Source organism: Silene latifolia, chromosome 4 (assembly GCF_048544455.1).
Source record: "Silene latifolia isolate original U9 population chromosome 4, ASM4854445v1, whole genome shotgun sequence".
Classification (NCBI taxonomy): Eukaryota; Viridiplantae; Streptophyta; class Magnoliopsida; order Caryophyllales; family Caryophyllaceae; genus Silene; species Silene latifolia.
This window is the reverse complement of record NC_133529.1, coordinates 79,190,723-79,207,007: the sequence shown is the minus strand read 5'-3', so window position 1 is coordinate 79,207,007 and position 16,285 is coordinate 79,190,723. Positions and strand designations below refer to the sequence as shown.

The 16,285-nt window shown below is 37.9% G+C and overlaps 1 long non-coding RNA gene across 1 annotated transcript; it reads left to right on the top strand.

Annotated features, from left to right (window-relative positions):
• Window positions 1-10,626: 10,626 nt before the first annotated feature.
• Window positions 10,627-11,061, top strand: LOC141652313 (uncharacterized). Its single transcript, XR_012547128.1, has 3 exons — window positions 10,627-10,708; window positions 10,819-10,932; window positions 11,021-11,061. It is a non-coding gene; the product is annotated as an uncharacterized LOC141652313 (long non-coding RNA).
• The last annotated feature ends 5,224 nt before the right edge of the window (window positions 11,062-16,285 follow it).

Here is a 16,285-nt window from a genome sequence, read left to right as displayed (position 1 = left end):
ACACACAATTACAAAATCAACGGTGAAGCTAAACAATGTTACAAAACACCCACAATAAAGATTAACCTAATAACATTCAAAGATATGATGATTCAAACAAATCTCAACTCGAAAAGTTCCTGTAACAGTGACACTCGATTGCGTTGGTCAGGCACTCGATCGAGCTGGCCTTACTCGATCGAGCTCATCAGCTATTCGATCGATTAAGCCGAGGTCAGACTACTCCTTCTAAGGTCATACCTGCAGCTACTCGATCGAGTGAGGGGCACTCGATCGAGCTGCCACAGGTCCAAAAGTCCTCTAAATGCCAAGTTAAACCAAACGAACATAGATACATAAGTCAGGATGCTCTCCCGACCCTAAAATCCTGCAGAACATGTCTAAAACTACTCAAGTACGGCCTTATGGCCAACTGGTCGTACTCACTTGGAGGTTTAGTTTTCGGTACTTGTTGTTAGGAGCACCTAGACCAAAACACAATTTATAACTTCACAAACAACTCTACAATTAGTAAAGAGGCAAGTAAAGGTCGGATCCCAAGGGACGGGAATTGAGATGAGATTTTCTATTGCAACTAGTGGTGTCTAAGAGTGTCACAATTTGGGGTTTAAAGTAGAAGATCACTAAACTAAATAGCAATGAAAGTAAACAAGCAAGATGATTAAAAAGGGATGTAAACAATTGGTAAAAGGCACTAGGGTGTCATGGGGTCATAGGGGATTCATGGGAATTGATCATACAAACATATTCTCAAATTATAAGCAAGCAATTATTATTGTGATGGATCGAGTTGGTTTATATCTTACAATCCTAGGAAAGTTTGGGTCCCGGAGCCGAATCGATTAGATTGTACAACACCTACAAGTCGACTTAATCTTCCCTACTCAACTATATGCATGGTCTAATGAGACTCGAGTTAGTTTATGTCTTACAAGTCTCATTGAAAAGATAGGTGATGGGTAAAAAATGCAAGGATTCATAGGCTCGCATTTCATCAAACATAACATGTGCATAAGTTGAGATCACAACAAGCAAGCAAATAAACTATGAAAACATATTAATTTAAGCATGAATCATCCCCCATGTTGGTTTTCCCTAATTACCCATTAACCCTAGCTAAGGAAACTACTCACTCATTATCATGTTGAACATGCTAGCAAGGTTGTCAATCATACCAACAAAGTGAAACATGATGAATAAATGAAGATAATTAACAATAATTAAGAAGGGATTAAGAGAATTATACCTACTAATGATTCCAATAATAAAGCAAAGAATAATAGAAGTACTTGATGATTGATTGGAAGGTTGTCAATCTCCCAATAATAACCCAAATAATCTTCAATTACCCAACACAAAGGATGAACAAGAGAGAGATTAAGGAAATGAAACTTGTATTAAAACTTGATTAAATGTTGATTACATGATTAAAGAGAGATTTGATTGATATTAACTACTCTAAAATTGCTAAGAAGAACATGCCCTTCTAATTAGCCTAATGGGGTATTTATAGTGGGGATTAGTTACATAAATTAGGGTTTACTAAGGGCTTAAATGACGATTAAGTCCTTGAGGAATCGCCGGTCTCGAGGGAGACTCCGGTCTCCTTTTCGCCGGTCTTAGAAAAATATGCGCATCCTTCCTTGAAGCTTGTAGAAGACGAAATGGCTGACAGACAATCCGAGCGTCCAGGGCACGGGACGGGCGGATTGTGGTGATTCTGGACAGGCATCCAGCTAGGGAAGACGGGCGGATTGGGAGTGTTTTGGACGGGCGTCCACTGGGGGAAGACGCTCGGATTCTACCTCTTGGACGGGCGGCTTGTGGACAATCCGCTCGGATTGTCTTACAGCTTCTTTTCTTTTCTTCCTTTCTTCTTTTCTTCCTTTCCCTTCATAAAATCCTTGAGGATTTCCTCGGGGATGCAAGGATCTTTTTTCATCATTGCCCATCTACTATAGTATGTACAAAGGCCTTCTAATCTTGTCTTCTCTTTGATGCTTGGTCATTGAATTCAATCAATTTAGCTCTATTTTGCCATGAAAATGGAAGGTTTGCACTCCTTTCCTACCAAGGACACAAAACATCAAAGAATATGCAAAACAAAGGACTAAAGACAATAAATGACCCAAATATGCACTAAAAAGCATGGGAACAAGGCTAATTCGGAGACTAAATATGCTCTAATTTTGGTCACATCAAATATCCCCAAACCGAACTTTTGCTCGTCCCGAGTAAAGAGGTTACAATGACTAGGACCATTATTTAAACTAACCTAATAATATAGCCAATATGAGACAATTAGCGGGTCTCACTCCGCCCCTTCAACTCACAACAAGGCAACCATGAGGTAGGATGCCTTCTTTGAAGGCAAGGTGGGTCTTGCCAAAATGGCGACACATCCAAACATTAAGCACACAAAATCAAGTAATGGACGCATCTACAAAAGAATAGCCACTTTCCTCATCTAAGTGGCGGAAATTATCTACAAGGGAAGCAATTCAAGGGTACACACTCCTTCATAGATGCAATTTCTTCAAACTACTAAGCCTAGAAGGATACCAATAAATCACCTCCAAGTTGTGTCAAGCTAGGGTACCTTTGTCCTCAATCGTTAAATGCTTTTGTCAAGAGTAGACTACCTATGGTGTTAGAAACACTGGAGGATCGCGGAATTCCCCCTCTTGCCTAGACAAGAAGAAGGGTCGTCCCCTCTCTACCATGCACAAAAACGGATATGATGGATAAAGGGATCGATAGTATTTGAGTTTCATTTGGGAGTTTGCTTTGTTGTTGTTTTTCCCCCCAATTTATTGTGGCATATAACATTTGAGAACACTTTTTTGCCATTTCTTTTGATTTTTGGTATTTCAATACATGACAACTTTTCAACTTTTTGCATTTTCTTTTGAACATTTTCAAAGTCACCCCATATGTAGTGAGGGTGCCTTATATTTGAAACTTTAGGAGTTCTATTTTTGCTCCTCTTTTCATTTGATGCATTTTGCAAACTTTCTTTCACTTTTCATTTCATTGAACTCAAATTGATTTCCTTTTGTGCCCATTCCCTTTGATGACAAAAATGTGGTAGAACATGGATGAATGATGGTTGCATGGTTTCAAGGGTCACCTTGGAATAAACGGTAGCCAAGGAGTTATCACACCACAAGGTACTCTTGACTAGGCCTTAATCCATGGGTCAAAGGATACTAGCATGACACATCCTAGGGTGTTTTACAAGTATTCTAACAAGCAAAATCTTAAGAAGAAAAAGCATCTACTAGGGCCTATATACACTTGTCAAGCTTCCCAAATAGACGGTTTCACAAAATTTTTCTAACATGCAACTACATGCCATGATGCAACTAACATATAAACATCCTAATGCAAATGATTCTACCAACTAGTATGCCATATAAACTAAATGCAAGTCCTAAATTCACATTGTTATACCGCATAAATCAAAATAAAGCCACATAGTCATTAACATAGAGAGGAAAAAGGAGATTGAAAAGATCATACCATGCGGTCTTCAATATCCTCAAGTCTCGGATGTGGCGTAGTCGATCAATGTGAACAAGGATAAAACAAACACAATATATACAACAATATATACAAGTCTACACTACAAAGGAAATGAACTTGTTTTTGGATTTTCAAATTTTTCAAATTTTTTGAGTTTTCGAAATTTTTTGATTTTTTTTGGGTTTTTGAATAAAAGTTAAGTTAGAATTCCCCATCCCCACACTAATATCGGCATTGTCCTCAATGGCCAAAATGATGGGAAATCATGCAAGCATGATGCATGAATTTTATACTAAATGCAAGCTATACTAATCTACACTACGTGATGCATGGGTTTTTGTTTATGACGGAGAGCGTAATTTAGATTACCTCCCGTTGCGTATGCATGTACTTCCCCAAACCGAGATAGACATTATTTCTAATGTCTTAAAATTGGGGGTAGTTCATGCACACAAGAGGCAATGCATGAAACTAAATTGTCATTTTGGATTTTCAAATGGGAACAATGAAATAAGAACACCTCAATGAGGCCGAGGTGTTAGTCCTCTATGTTGCTAGGACTCTCCAACTATGATCAAGATAAAAATAAATAAAACAAAGAAAGAAGTAGACAAACCTCAAGAGGGTAGGAGCCTCCAAAGCTTGCTAGTCCTCCACCATATCATCATTGTCATCATTTTCCTCCATAGAAGTGGACTCATCACCACTTTCCTCTTCACTTCCTTGCTCACTTCCTTCATCATCTTCATTAGCTTCTTCTTCTTCATCATTTACCTCTTCATCAACACCCTCATCATCATCAACCTCATCATCGACATTCCCATCTTTACCCGGTCTTTCACCCCTAGATGTGCTTGGAAAGAAGACTTCCCTATCCGCCCAACTAGGCAAAGGACATGAAGGATCAAGTAGTCCTTGCCTAGCTAAATGAAAGAGGGGTGGATATTGGGCCAATTATGCATCTACTCTATCATTGTAAGCTTGTTTATGCATCTCTTGCATAAGAAAAGTCATGTAGCCATTGCCCACTTCAACACCTTCGGGTTTGAATTCTTGATATTTGAATGGGTAGGGTGGTGTGACAATGGAGGAGGAGGGCTCTTCAATCTCGCCCCTTTGTTGACGGATGATGTACTCGGCGCCTTTTGAGAGTGGAAGTAGGTAGTTTGTTCTATGAGCACTCAAGCGGCATATCTTGGAAGGCAAAGTGAAAGATCTAGCATCATTGGTGAGCCGCCCATATTTGGTGTCAAGAGGATTATGCTTGACCCACTTGTACTTGTTAATCATGGCATCCATGTCAATGAGATGACCCCCTCTTTTCGCCACATAGGTGTTATCCTTGTTGAAATTTGGATCAAAGTACTTGGCCAAGAGAGTAACCACTACTACAAATACAGACAACTACAACGGCCCTTTAACAACGCTTATTCAAGAAAATCATCAAAACACGTTGTAGAATTGATGCCGCGAATTTTACCAAACTTAATTACAACGGTTCTGTGTTGTTAACCGTTGTTATTGGTTTTAACAATGGGTCATACTTTCAAAACCGTTGTTAATATAAAAACTAATAACAACGGTTAAATTTTAACCGTTGTTAATAATTTGGCGCAAAATTAGTGAAAAGTAATTACAACGGTTTCTTTAGAACCCGTTGTTAATACCTTTTAACAATGGTTGTAGACTCAATAACCGTTGTTATTAATGTTATGAAAATCTTAAAAACAACAGATTGCTTTATTCTGCTATACGCTACAAAACACAAACACAAGCTAATACTGCTAGTATATCATCCTCCATTCCTCCCTGATCGTCTCTCTGTCTTCATCTTCGTCACTGTTGTCACCGTCTTCTCTCCCTTATCGTGTTTATCAATCAGGTATATATATGTTTCTTAGCAAAGCTTGTAGATATAGGATTTTTTGGGTTATTATCTAATTTGTTGATAATTTAGCTTAATTGCTTTCCTGAATTTCGTTTAGTTGTTTGCTTATTATTGTATTTTCTGAATTAGTTGCCTATTATTACGAATGTAGAATAATGACTCGAACTTGGATGATTGATGCAAATATGAGTGACCGCACCTACAAGGATGGTTTAGCTGAATTTTATGAATTCGTTTCGAACAATTTGAAAGGTTCTTCTAGTATTGCATGTCCTTGTGAAAGATGTGGTAATATTAGCTATATGGCTTTTCCGGACGTTAAAATACACCTAGAAAAGTGGAGATTTAGTCGATCCTATACACGTTGGATTTTTCATGGGGAATCATTAGAGGAAGAGAATAACTCTGAAGAAGATGATGTTGAGGTACACGAAAGGCTAACTGATGATCCTGAGTTTGCCGAGTTTTTTGAGTTGGAAGAGTTGGAAGTAGAGAAGTTGAATGTTGGGTATATAGATAATGAAGAGAATGATGATGGGTCGATTGCTTTTGAAGATGTAGGCGATGACACTAGTAATTGGGATGACCTTAACAACATGTATGAGAAGTTGTGTGAGTCTGAAGAACCTCTGTATCCTGGTTGTAAGTTCACAAAAATGTCGGCTGTGGTGAAGTTGTATAATATCAAGGGGGCAAATGGGGTGAGTGACACGTGTTTCACTAGTTTTTTAGCCTTGATAAAGGAGTTGCTTCCTGATGGTAATGTTCTACCTGTTAAGACATATGAGGCGAAAAAACTAATATGAGGAGTGGGTATGAAATATGAGAAAATACATGCATGTCCAAATGATTGCATATTGTATCGGAAATTATATCAAAACTTAACCAATTGCCCTAAATGTTTGGAGTGGCGTTATAAGGATAAGGAAGGGATCCCGGCTAAGGTGTTGTGGTATTTTCCATTGATACCAAGAGTCATAAGGATTTATGCGAATCCCGATGATTCAAAAATGTTAACTTGGCATGAAACAGGAAGAATAAATGATGGAAAGCTAAGACACCCGGCAGATGGTATGCAATGGAAATCGTTCGACGCTAAGTATCCCGAGTTCGGCAATGAACCTAGAAACTTACGTCTAGCGCTGTCCACTGATGGAATGAACCCACACGGAAACATGAGTAGCCAACATAGTACTTGGCCAGGAGTGTTGGCTATTTATAACTTACCTCCATATGTGTGCATGAAAAGAAAGTATTTGATGTTGTCGTTGTTAATTTCCGGCCCTAAACAACCTGGAAATGATATAGATGTATATTTGGAACCTCTTCTAGATGATTTGCGATTGTTGTGGGATGTGGGATAGAAGTATTTGATGCATATAAGAACGAAACTTTCAATTTGAGAGCGATGTTATTGTGTACAATAACTGACTATCCGGCTTATGGCGACCTTTCTGGGCACACAGTTCATGGGAAAGAGGCTTGTCCATTGTGTGGGGAGGATATCGAGTCTGAATACTTGAAGTCTTCTCGTAAGTATGTGTATATGGGAAATAGGAGGTTCTTGTATCATGACCATTGTTATCGCAAGATGCAAAAAGCATTCAATGGAAGACAAGAACTTCGTCAACCTCCTAGAATTTTGAGTGGGCATGAAGTTTATCAGAAAGTAAAGCATATTGAGATAGATTATGGGAAGAAGAGCCGCTCTAAATTGTGTACTCGTGGGTATAAGAAAAGATCCATATTTTTGATAAACTTCCATGTTGGCCGACACGGAGGTCGAGGCATTGCCTCGATTTCATGCACATTGAGAAAAATGTCTGTGATAATATTATCAATACCCTTCTGAATGTTCCTGGTAAAACAAAGGATAACGCCGCAGCTAGGGAAGATATGAAAATGATGGGTATTAGGCTAGAGTTGGCACCACAGAAGAGAGGTAATCGTACATTTTTACCGCCAGCAGCTTATACCCTTTCACGGAATGAGAAAAAAGAGTTCTTTGCATGCTTGAATAGAATTAAAGTGCCACATGGTTATTCGTCGAACATCAAAAGCCTAGTGTCGATGCAAGACCTAAAACTCACCGGGTTAAAGTCACATGATTGTCACACTTTGATGCAACAATTACTACCTGTGGCTATTCGTTCCATTTTACCTGAAAAGGTAAGATATACTATAACTAGATTATGTCTCTTCTTCCAGTCCATATGCGAGAAAGTCATCGATCCCGATGACGCGGATTCATTGCAGGACCTCGTTGTAACCTCTCTTTGTCAATTGGAAATGTATTTTCCACCCTCTTTCTTCACTATCATGATTCATCTGACCATTCACTTGGTTAGGGAGATTTTGTACCTTGGGCCCCTGTATTTGAGATACCAGTATCCTTTCGAAATATTGATGAAAGTCTACAAGGACTATACATCTAATCGGTATCGTACGGAAGGTTGTATTGCTGAACGCGCTATTTTAGACGAAGCTCTTTCATATTGTTACGCTCATCTCTCCCCTGAGGAGTTGATTGGCGTTCCTAAGAATCGTCATAGTGACTGGATGACCGGAAAAGGTATTAGGGGCCGAGTTGAAAAAATTGTGACACGTGAAATGTTGCATTTAGCACACACGTATGGGCTAAACAACGAAGATGAGGTGCAACCTTATATTCAACAACACAAAGATGAGCTCAAATACGATCACCCAAACAAGACCGAGAAGTGGATTGCGAACGAGCATACGAAGACGTTTGCAGAGTGGTTTAGGAATATTGTCTTAGAGTGTACGGATCAAACTGGTGATGACATCTCTCCTAGGTTACTACGTCTTGGTTTAGGTCCAAATGCCAGGGTCACCTTTTACAACAGTTTTGCCATTAATGGATATACTTTTTACACCCGCGAGCAAGATGAGTTGAGCACAATGCAAAATAGTGGTGTGAGTTCTGAATTTGAGGCAATGCACTTTGCTACTTCAAAAGATAAAAAGCCTATTTGGGGAAAATGCCTTTATTATGGTGTTATTCAAGAAATATTGGTACTAGATTACATTGATTTCACAATACCTTTGTTTCGATGTAACTGGGTTGATAACAACATCCATTGTGTCCGAAAGGATAAGATGGGATTTACGTTGGTCAATCTGGGTAAGGTTGGCAATAATAAGGATGATCCTTTCATAATGGCATCCCAAGCTAAACAAGTGTTCTATGTCACCGATCCTATGGATAAGAAGTGGTCTTGTTGTCTTGTCTATAAGAAGTAGAAGGAGTAGTCCATCCGATAATGGTGATGATCGGGATGTCGTTTTTGAGGGAATGGATCACTCTACCACTGTATCTTATTTCGACGATGTTGACACTGATCATGAGGACACTGAAAGCATCTATATGCGTGATGACCATGGTGAAGGTATTTGGGTTAACGAAGAAACTATGACATCCAAGAAACGTCCCCGATCCTGAGATAGTTCATCAGGACACAGTGATATAGACGACTAACATTTTGAGTCATTTTCAGACCAATAATTTGATGGTTTAATTTATTGGTAAATCAATAATAGTCATTGTTAAATAAAAATTCCCAAATTTGCTGTAGCTTAGATATGCTGGTGTTGGTGTTGAAATTGCTAAATAATGTTGATCTTATTATTAGATGTGGATGCTGGTGTTGAAATTGCTGAATAATGTTGCAATATATGGTGCTTCTGCTGTTACAGTATGTATTGTTACAGGTTTGGACTGTAATGGAATTACAGTAATTTTTAAAAAAAAAAAGAGGTTCAACAATAAAAACGGTTATATTTAAATTACCCGTTGTTAATACTTTCAACAACGGTTATAGTTACATTACCCGTTGTTATTACAATCAACAACGGTTATTGTTACATTACCCGTTGTTATTACTTTCAAAAACGGGTGTAGTACCCCTACCCGTTGTCATTGATTTTTTTGACATATTTCATTTTGGCGCAAATTTGGTGAAAATATATTACAACGGGTATATTTTAACCGTTGTAATAAAGTTTTGACAACGGTTGACTTTTATTGACCCGTTGTTATTAACATATAACAACGGTTTTGCTTTGAGCACCCGTTGTCAATAGTTTGTCTTAATAAAAAACTAATTTACAAACACATACATCATACCACACAAACACACACAACACCAGTTCAACCGTTGGTATCATGAGTTTATTCTTCTCTCTTCCTCGCTTTCTACATTCTCGTTGCCGGTCGTCGCCCAGTTTCCGACGCCCAGATTCTGTTGCCTTCCCTTATCATCCTGCTCGTTCTCTTTATCATCATCATCATCATCAGGTATGTTCACTTTAATTTTGTGTTTCGTCATTAGGGTTTTAAGACGATCATCTTTTTTCTTTTTCATGCATCTGATTGTTTTTCGTCTTCTTTGTTATCTTTATCATCCCGCATCATCTACTTCACTCCTCTTATTAGGGTTTAGGATTTTAGAAGCTCAATCTGTTGTTTTAAATTTTTATTCCTATTAGGGTTTAGGGTTTTAGATAATACTCTGCATGTACGTTGTTAAGTTGTTCATTTCCTATATCATTCATATTTGGGTTTTAGGATTATCATGGGTGAAAAACGGAAAAGAAGTCAAAAGAATAATAAGCCTGAGGATAATAAGCCTGGTGAGAGGGGTGCTACGAAGTGCCCGAAAGTCCTTGCAGCTATAGCCGCTAAAGAGTCGATGGAAATAACATGGAGCTCAAAGGGTTTCCCTACTGGTCCAAATGCGGGTTATTTCTCCAGTTGGATTGGATGTTGCACAAGACAGTTTGTGCCTATCCATTTAGATGATGTTAGAAGTTTGAATCCAAAATTGGCGGAGTTATACTTGGCTCGTGTAAAGGAAGGCTTTATTATACCCGATGAAAGCCATGATACGTATTTAATGCATAAGGCAGCGGATGTCCACGAAGCGGTGGAGGTGTGACGTTGCTAGGGATTGGTTGTATGTGGACAAGGCAACGGGGAGATGCGTAAGAGCCCAACGGAAAACAAGTGTCCCACCATCGATCGAACAATGGGATCTTTTCAAAGAGATGATAACTACGAGAAGTTTCAGGTTAAATATCCTCGCCTTTTAACGATTTACCTATCATTTTTTTAATTAATGAGTCCTTTATATAATCTTTTTATTATCTCATCTACTTGCGCTTTAATATAATTATTTGAAGGCCGTTAGCAGAAGAAATCGTGCTAACATTTCATGCAAGAAGGGGAAATGGTATGGTTCTCGAGGCGGTTACAGAAAGATAGAAGAGAACCTCGTAAGTAGCATGCATTATTCCCCGGCCTGTGAGACTTTAGTTTTTTAATCACACTTGGACTTCCATTGATACACATTTACATGTATAAATATTACCATGTTAATGTGTAGGTGGCAAAGGGAGTGACCAACTTGGATCGGCATGTAACTTATAAAGAAGGGCACACGCCTAAAGGATCCCGGTCGTCGCGTGACAAATATGATGAGGAAGTGTTGGCCAACATAGTAAGCATTATTTTATTAAGACGAGTTCATTACTAACTTTATTATTTTAGACACAAATATAATTTGAAGTTTATTTAATATATTATAGGACAACGTATTGAAAGAGGTAGAAGAAGGGAAATTCACTCCTAGTGGTCGTAATGACGTTCTTGCTAGAGCGATCGGCCGACCCGAACATCCAGGTCGTTTGAGGGGCGTCCCGTTACAGGTTGGAGTAACGAAATATTATGGGACAACTGCCTCGATAAAGAAGAAAAGGAAGACTAAGTCTGAGAAGGCTGACATGGTACCATTTATTCTATTATTTTCATTTAAGTTCAATTCACATGTTATTGTTGGGATAAAAATTGCTGAAACATTACATTCTTGGCGCGCGACTTCGATTAATGGCATCCGTACTACTAAAGTTGAATCTTTGGAGGCAAGCTTTCCGAAGAAGAAGTGAAGATGATGGAGGATGTCATTAACAAAGGGGGTAATAAGGTACAACAGATTGGTCAAGAGGCCGCTACTACCTTGGCAATACATGAGAAGGAAGTATCGGTCAAACGAGATTCGAAAGATCGGTACCTAATGCTTCAAGTCAGAACAACTAAAGCCGATCAGGTACCACCTAATACTTCCTTAATTTTCTTTTTTTTTTTTTTTTGGGTAAGATCAGGGGGTGTGTTCCCTGCCAGCTCTAATGCTATAACTTCTGACATCGTGCCATTGGTTAATTTTATTAGGTAAATAATGGGTCCGAAAGGAGATGCAACTTGAAAAGACGGTTCTTTGGAAAACAAACATAGATCCCCTTCAAGTCGATTCCTGTTTTCGATAAGGTATGCATACATGAAGTGTTTAATTAGTTAAATTTATATGAATTCGATTAAATTTTGGGATATAATAATGTATGTGTATATTCTTGGTAGTAAACAAGAGGGTAGCAGTTATTCTTGCGACCCTAAATTCGAAAATCCAAATGTGCGTGTTGGCGGGGTCTCGTAGAAATGCAAACCAAATCAGCGGTATGTAATCGTAGTAGTTCATGGCGAAAAACTTTTGCCGCATCATAGAAAAGTAGAGATAACTACGTCTTTCTAGGCCATGAAAACTTTCAACCGCACTGTCCCGATTCGTGACGACATTACCATTCTGGGAGATGCGGTTGGGAGTTTCATCCAATGGCCTGAAACTCACATCTACTTAGCTCGGTCGTCTCCGCCTCAAAGAAAAAGCGATTGGGGTTAGAAGAAATACCTTTTTATATATGTTACATTTTTAATTGTTGAATGTTTTTATATGTTAAATTTATATGTTATTTTTTTTTTGTAGGGAACAAAAAAGCCGGCTTTGGCGGATAAGCCTAATGTCCGGGGACTTGATGAGGTATTTAATTAACTTCTCCATTTTTATGAAAACCTCCCTTTAATTTTTTTTGTTTCTGTATTTCTAAAAAGCATGGAAATTTTTTGTATGTAGGGAACAGAAGAGCCGGCTAAGGCGGATAAGCCTAAGTCCCCGGACATGCCAACTACCTCGTCTAGACAACAACTTGATGAGGTATTTAATTAACTTCTCCATTTTTATGAAAACCTCCCTTTAATTTTTTTTTGTTTCTGTATTTCTAAAAAGCATGGAAATTTTTTGTATGTAGGGACCAGAAAAGCCGGCTAAGGCGGATAAGCCTAAGTCCCTGGACATGCCAACTACCTCGTCGGGACAACAACTTGATGAGGTATTTAATTAACTTCTCCATTTTTATGAAAACCTCCCTTTAATTTTTTTTTGTTTCTGTATTTCTAAAAAGCATGGAAATTTTTTGTATGTAGGGAACAGAAAAGTCGGCTAAGGCGGATAAGCCTAAGTCCCCGGACATGCCAACTACCTCGTCCATACAATAACTTGATGAGGTATTTAATTAACTTCTCCATTTTTTTAAAAACCTCGCTCCCTTATATTTTGTCTGTATTTCTAAAAAGCATGCATGGTAATTTTGTGTAGGGGACAAAAAAGACTGATAAGCCTAAGTCCCCTGCTACTACTACCTCATCATTGAAAGAGCAGGTTGACGAGGTATTTAGTTAAGTACGCTTTTATTTTTATTACTCCAACTAGGATATGTTACCTTTGGAATTTTTATTATTTTAATTATCTACATGTGTAGGCTGGTGGTAGTAGCACAAAATCAAAGAATCATTATTTCCCCGACCTGAAAGAAGTTAGGAGTATAAACAACACACAATATAGTGGGAAGGATTACATGCAAAAAGTAAGAACGACCACGATGAGGAAACTGCATGAGGAGGCTGGCCGTCGCATAGAAACCGAGCAATTGATAATTATTCCACTCGAGGAGGATATTCTAGGGGTTGAGCGCGAAGCACTTATGTCATGGGATATGCTAGCCATTTGGGCTGGCCTAGACCTGATTGATGTCCAACACGTATTTGTTTGGATGAAGTAAGTTTCTTAATAAATAATTTCATATTCTAATATTCTGACTACTAGATAGTGTTTTAATTAAATACCGGAATTAATACCGTAATAATGTAGGATATTGAAATTGAGAGTGATCCCCGAGAAGAACATTCCAGTTGATCAATACGGATTCCTGTGCCCCTATGTTTTATCTTTATTTATTCCGGAATTCTCGTTCGAAGAACGGGTAGATTATATTGCTCAGCAATTGGCGACACCCAAGAAGCTGATTTTTGCCGCTTATAATGAAAAAGGGTAATAAACAAATTAATATTACGTTTCCCCCTACAATTGCATTTTCATAACTAATATATGTACTTGTTAATAATGATGATGTCTCTTGATGTAGGACTCATTGGGTGCTAGCAGCCATCATGCCGACAAAGAAGAAAGTCTTTTGGTTGGACTCTATACATAATCCACCAAGCGAGACTTTTAAGCGCTTGATTAATAAGTAAGTTTATAATACTGATTTATTTATAATAACATTAAGTTTCAATTTTTATTTATAGCAAAAAGCTCATTTTTGCCCCTAAAAAAATGAGTGTCTGCCTCTTTTTTTTTTTTTTTTTTTAAAAAAGGGCCTTTGCGAAGAGAAAAGCTAACGATCAGGATCAACCCACGAAAGATTCTGTTGATGGTCCTGATTTTATTACGATAACAGGGGTACGTGCTCAAATACAATACATTAAGTGCAAAAATCTGTGTTTAATACTAATACAATACCTAAAGTTCAAGATTCTGATGTGAGCCTTCTCTCGTCTGTTTGTTTTTATGTAATAATAGGCCCCTCGCCAGCCGGATAGCATACAATGTGGATACTACGTTTGCCGATTCATGTTGGAGATTATTAGGCGAAGATATATCCTTATTCCATAAAAGGTTAGTAATTTAATAATTTGTTTATTACTTTTTTTAAATTAGAGCTGATGTTGTCTGCTTGCTGCTATACCATGATGTTGCTATGCAGTATTTGATGTTGTTACAATAATGTCTTGTCTTTGTTTTTTCCGCAGTATGTAATCAACCCGTCACAAGAGATTCAACAGTACTCAAGTGTAGATATAGACGAGGTAAGGGACATGTTGGGCAAATACGTCTTAGAAAATAGAAATGCATGATACTCAGAGTTTAGATCAGCTTATTAGTAAAAATTTTGTTGAAGTTAGGGAATGCTGATTAGTTCATGTAAATTTAACTCCTTGTAAGTATATATATATGTATATATATATATATATATATATATATATATATATATATATATATATATATAGATTCGGGATCCTATGAGAACCGTCAAGATAATGAGAACTGTGAGAACAACTCACAGCCCTTGGATCTAACTGAAATTTAAAGATTAAGATTATTGTTGGTAAATAAATTCTCGAAAATTTCAACGCCATCAGACCCCCCACCCCCAAACCTTCCAAACTCCATCACTTTCACAAATCCTCTTTCTCTCGCTTAGATCGTCCTCTCCAATCATCCTCTCCGATCATATCACTCTCCGATCACCATATTTTCGACTCTTCTCAAACCACTTCTCAAATTAGGGTTGAACTCATCGATCACCACCATTTTCGCTCCTTCCACCGCACATTTCTGCAAATTCAGGTAATGTCGATTATACTCCATGCTTTCCCTAATTTGTTCATTCATGTATTTTTTATCTGAGATTCATCAATTTGTGTCCTGCAATTAACCCTAATTTCCCAGAAATTTTCCTATTAAGCTAATTTATTGTTCTTATATGTTTAGTTGAAGCTCATGTTCATTCTACCCTACAATAATCAACCGACATTACTGTGATTTCGAGCAAATTACTTTATACATCCGACTTCAATCTTTCTTCTACCTTTGTTCTCGCTGATTTCAACTATAATTTATTTTGGCCCCTTGGCCGGTGTGTTGGTTGGCGTCAAGGATAATATTTGTACAGCGGATATGGATATTACTACTGGCTCTAGGGTTTTGGAAGGGTATTGACCGCCTTTCGATGCCACTGCGGTCAAGAAGGTTAAGGATATAGTTGTCATTGTGGTTGGGAAGACTATAAGGTTAACTTTGTATATCTGATTGACTATAAGGTTAAGGAGATAGAATTACAGAAATTGGTTTATGTGTTGAAACTATTGTCACATGTTGATTTGTGAGTGATAAAAAACCAGATGGCGAGTTGGTTTAAGTTGTTTATTGTTGGTCAGCCGTGAGTGTCTCACTGATGAAGCCTACTGGCTACTGCTACTCGACAGACAGTAAGAATTTCTTGATAAATGGGGTACTTGGCGACTTTGTCATTCTGATAAGGGTATATAGAGCAGAGAATTACATCTTATACCGTGAGCAAGATGCGATTTTTTATTGGGTTGTAGACTGTAGTTGAAATGTAGGATAGTGCAATGCTTTAGTATTAATCATTGCCGTTTTTTTATTGTCAAATGCCTACGTTACTTCGACACCTCACTTTTGCTACGTGTAAGTTGCCTCATACTGCACTCATCTGACACAGCACGAAACTCCTCCAAAACTTCATTTTAGTCCAAAAACATTATACTTTTTCCCAAAATAGCAGTGTGGCGTCTGATACTTGTAACCGAGTTGTTTACCAGTGTCAAGTGCCCTACTGTTTATAGTCATAGTGATTCAGTTAACTATTTCCTTGTTTTTTTATAGGCGTTTTCAGTGAACTATTACTCATGTGTCCCATGATTTGTCGATTGGATTTATTTCAGTTAGAGTTAGGGATAGTTATTCTTCGAGTTAGGAGGATGTTAGTTATATTGCACTGAGCTATGTTAGGATATCTGTGATTTTGCACACTGGCAGTTGTATCTTGTTATTCTTATCATTGGAATAAGATTATACTCCCTCGGTCAAGAAGGTTAAGGAG